This window comes from Nycticebus coucang, chromosome 2, assembly GCF_027406575.1.
Source record: "Nycticebus coucang isolate mNycCou1 chromosome 2, mNycCou1.pri, whole genome shotgun sequence".
NCBI lineage: Eukaryota > Metazoa > Chordata > Mammalia > Primates > Lorisidae > Nycticebus > Nycticebus coucang.
Genome location: NC_069781.1, coordinates 151,895,227 through 151,900,090, shown reverse-complemented (window position 1 = coordinate 151,900,090; position 4,864 = coordinate 151,895,227). Strand labels below are relative to the sequence as shown.

At 44.2% G+C, this 4,864-nt stretch overlaps 1 pseudogene; it reads left to right on the top strand.

Moving 5' to 3' along the window:
* The first annotated feature begins 3,493 nt into the window (after positions 1 to 3,493).
* On the top strand, positions 3,494 to 4,645 carry LOC128574962 (mitochondrial carrier homolog 2-like; annotated as a pseudogene).
* The last annotated feature ends 219 nt before the right edge of the window (positions 4,646 to 4,864 follow it).

Below are 4,864 nucleotides of genomic sequence, written 5' to 3'. Positions count from 1 at the left end.
AGGAGTTGGAGGTTGCTGTGAGCTGTGATGCCATGGCACTCTACCAAGGGTGATAAAGTGAGACTTTGTTTCTAAAAAAAAAAAAAAAAAGCCAATACACTGGGGCCAGGTGCAGTGGCTCACGTGTGTAATCCCAGCACTCTGGGAGGCCAAGGTGGGGGAATCTCTTGAGCTCAGAAGTTTGAGGCCACCCTGAGCAAGAACAAGACCTTTTCTCTACTAAACACAGAAAAACTAGCCAGGTATTGTGGCAGGCACTTGTAGCCTCAGCTACTGGGGAGGCTGAGATAAGAGGATCACCTGAACCCAAGAGTTTGAGGTTACTGTGAGCTATGATGATGCCTTGGCACTCTAGCTTGGGCAACAGATGGAGACTCTGTCTTAAAAAATAAAAAATTAAGGCTCAGTGCCTGTGGCTCAAGCGACTAAGGCGCCAGCCACATACACCTGAGCTGGTGGGTTCGAATCCAGCCCGGGCCCGCCAAACAACAATGACGGCTGCAACCAAAAAATAGCCGGGCATTGTGGTGGGTGCCTGTAGTCCCAGCTACTTAGGAGGCAGAGGCAGGAGAATTGCTTGAGCCCAGGAGTTGGAGGTTGCTGTGAGCTGTGATGCCATGGCACTGTACCCAGGGTGACAGGTTGAGGCTCTGTCTTAAAAAAAAAAAAAAATTAAAAATAAAACTCATAGCTCGGTGCCCGTAGTACAGTGGTTACTGGGCCAGCCACATACACTGAGGCTGGCAGGTTTGAACCCAGCCAGGGCCAACCAACCAACAATGACAACTATAACAAAAAATAGCTAGGCATTTCATCTTTGTTTTTGCTTCTTTTAAAATTGCTCTCATTTACCATTTGTATGTATTTTATCCAATCTTCTGGAAAAAAATCTTTAATTATATTTTTGTTCCTAAAATAAACAAAATTGCTAGGTGTTGTGGCTGGGTACCTGTAGTCCCAGCTACCTGGGAGGCTGAGGCAAGAGAATCTCTTAAGCCCAAGAGTTTGAGGTTGCTGTGAGCTGTGACACCATGGCACTTTACTGAGGGTGACACAGTGAGACTCTGTCTCAAAAACTAACTAACTAACTAACTAACTAACTAACTAACTAACTAACTATAAAACCCACAGAAACAACTAAGTCTTAGGTTATCCATGACTGAAAGTAGCCCTTGAAGGGCTCAAGAGTCCAATTAAGAACCTATGGAGCAAAAAATAGAGAATAACTGTCCAGAAAAGATCACCAAGTAGATGGGCACAACTGAAACATCTGGAGAGGGCTAAGAACAGAGATGAATGGTGGGGGCTGCCAGTGTTAGCCACACAGCAGGTGCCACTGCAATCCCTAGAGACAAAAGGCTGCAGAGGATCCAGGAAGCCTTTGCCACTGAGGACCTCAACGGTCCCTACAACAGCTGCAAATCCCTGCAGCTTTCACAGTGGAGCTCCCTTCAGTGTTCATCAGTGAGGACCTCAGCAGCCTGGTTCAGAGCAAGTACTGGCAGTTTTTGCTACTGTGGTAACCTATAGCCATTGCTGCTGCAAACTTCTTGGAGAGGGAGATGCTGCTGCACCTTTCTCCCTAAGAAAGAGACACTATTGTGCTTCCCCAGGACTGAACACACCCCATCCCAAGGCTATGTGTGCCCTGTATCCTGGAGCTGTGGCCACTGTGCACCTGCTCTGGAGCCACCACTGCTATGAGATAGCCCGTGTCTCAGATCCTGAAGCCCGGGTTCTACACATGAGCTTCACGCTTCAGATCAACATCTGTGGCTGCTCCATGGGCGCTGCACATTAGATACTAGTGCTGCTTCCACATTGAGCACACCCATGAGCTGGACCCTGTGCCAAGTGGGATCTGCTGGGCTACAATTTCCTCCATGGGAGAAAAAGAGACCAGGAGCACTATGGAAGCTTTCACCACTGAAAACCCCAGTATACCCATACCCTTGGCTGCTAAGGACCCCTCAGTCTTTACTAATATGGGGGCCTGGGTCCCTACAACCTTTGGCAGGATCTGCACTGAGGGCAGTTGATGTGAGAAAAAACTCAGACTCAGTTATCTCAGGTGAGATAAGCCATGGGAGCCTGCGAGAGGCATACACTATAGCTAGCAGCATCTAGCCAGGACAGCAGTGGCCCATTCTCCCATGGGTCTCTTTATATTCAGTCAAAACCCATAAATCATGTTGACAACATAAAGGATAAAGTTAATTTTAGTTATTCAAAGCAAAGTGCTCTAAGGAATCATTAACCATCAGAAGAAGGGAAACAAAAGAAAGGGAATCATGTAAGCGCATCATGTGATTACAACATACATTTTACAAATTAAGGGGTAAAGTTTCCTAACTGGCTCCAGTGATTGCTATCTATACCTCGGCAGGCCTCAGGCGATAGTAATCTTTAGTTGCTAAGTATTCTGTTCTCAGCCACAAAATATCAGTCAGGCCATCTGCAGCACCTGGAAGGGCAGAATCCTGGACTTTGGTCAGATAGGATCTATGGAATGCTAGCCCTGAGCTGCCGGGTGCCAGAGATCCTGTTTTTGAGGGCCCTGGTCCTTTGGACCCTTCCCCGAAATGCCTGGCCTAAACTCTACTACAAACCTAGCTCCCACATACTAACACTAACTTCAGGTGAGAGAACTGAAGAAACTATGCAGTTGTGGCCTCACCAAACCTGTAACTTATGCACCCCTAACATCCACCCACAGGTGAAGGTCTTCCCCACTAAATCCAGTTGGTAAAGCCTGGCAGAGGTGACAGCTCTATCAAATGCACAAATATCAATGCAAGGCAATAAGAAACAAAAAAATCAAGGAATTATGGCACCACCAAATGAACACAATAACATTCCAGTAACCAACACTAAAGAAATGGAGATATATAAAAGTGCCTAACAAAGAATTCAAAATAGTTGTATTTTGGAAGCTCAGCGTGCTCCAAGAGAACATAGATAGACACTTTAACAAAATTGGAAAAATAATACATTAGCAAATAAGAATTCCAGTTAAGAGACAGAAATCATGACAAATGAAGTAAATCTAAGGGGGGAAAATGGCTAGAAATCATAAAAAAATAAGTAAATGGAAATTTTGGAGCTAAAGAATGCAATTAATGAAATGAAAAATGTATTGACCCCAGACTTGATCAAGCAGAGGACAGAATCTGTGTTCTCATAGACAGATCATTTGAAAATATATAGTCAGGAGAGAAAAAAGAAAAAGAATGAAAATATCGTGTGGGGCTTATGGGACACCATCAATGTTAGAGAGCTAACATTCACATTATAGAATCAAGAAGAAGAGATTGAGAAAGGCTCAGAAAGTTTATTTAGAGACATAACTTCCCAAATTTGAGGAAAGACATAGACATTCAGCTACATGAAGCTGAAAGATTTCCAATCAGGTTAAACCCAAAGAAGAGTTCACCAAGACATATTATAATCAACCTGTCAAAAATCAAATACAAGTCCATCTGCAGACACTGCTATGGTGGATGCAGCCAGCCAGGTGCTCCTGGGCTCTGGTCTTACTTCTCATGTATGTAACAGTGCTTATCCAGGTGGGATATAAGCCTCTTCCTCCAATAAGACAAAAAGTTGTGGGGCAGCAAGTATGTCAACTTTCTGGTCTCTTTTGTTATGCTATCATGTGAAAAACATCGATGGGAGACATGGGTTGTTCACAGGCTTAATGCCACAACTGTGTTTTGGAGTTCTTGGAACTGTGCTCCACAGTAAAGTTTTACAGCATTACCATGAGTGTGATAAGATTGAGGAGTTAGGACCTGAAAGAAATCTGATCTTTCTGTCACTGAGTTAGCAAGGGGACAGCTCAAGAGATGATTGCTTGTTTTGCTGCTACCTTCATTACAAATCTTCTTCATGTGAACACACTGAGATCTAGGGTACAATTCATTGGCAGAGAATCCAAGGCCTGTGGACTTTGTGACTCCATAGTAACCCTCCACTGGGAAGAGGCCATCCTGGGATTTTTTTTTTTTTGTAGAGACAGAGTCTCACTATACTGCCCTCGGGTAGAGTGCCTGGTGTCACACGGCTCACAGCAACCTCTAACTCTTGGGCTTACGCGATTCTCTTGCCTCAGCCTCCCAAGCAGCTGGGACTACAAGCGCCCGCCACAATGCCCAGCTATTTTTTGTTGCAGTTTGGCCGGGGCTGGGTTTGAACCTGCTACCCTCGGCATATGGGGCCGGCGCCCTACTCACTGAGCCACAGGTGCCGCCCCATCCTGGGATTTTTTTAATAGGGCTTATTTCTTACCCTCTAGGTGACATCTTTTCTTTGTGGCTCTGTAATTCACTGGCTCACCTCATCAATACCTATGCACTGAATTGTGGAGTTCCCACCATGAATGAAATACAGGCCTATTCCCGAACTGTCACAGGACTTTTTTTTTAACAGTATGTTGACCTATCCCTTTGTGCTTGTCTCTAATCATACAGTTGTCAACAATGGCATGCTTGCTGGGGAATCCCCTTTTTACTCCCCAAGGTATGTGGTGTACTTCCTGGATAGATTGCTGGTGCATGCTACAAAAGAGAAAATACCAATTGAGGAAATCTTCCTTGGCTGGAAGGTCTTCTTCAGGAAGACTTATTATTGTGATCTGAGAATGTGAATTTGAATATATGAGGGAAGGACAGTGACATTTCTATAGTCCCAGATGCACAGAATTATGGAAGAGAGTGCTGATTTCTATACCACATGACATGCTTTTAAAATAATCATTTAATATTGGGACAAAAATCAAAGAGAAAGAATTTTGAATGCTGTAAGAAAAAAGAAGTTTCTTACATGTAAGGAAATCCTTATACATGAATGACAGCCACATAAAGCT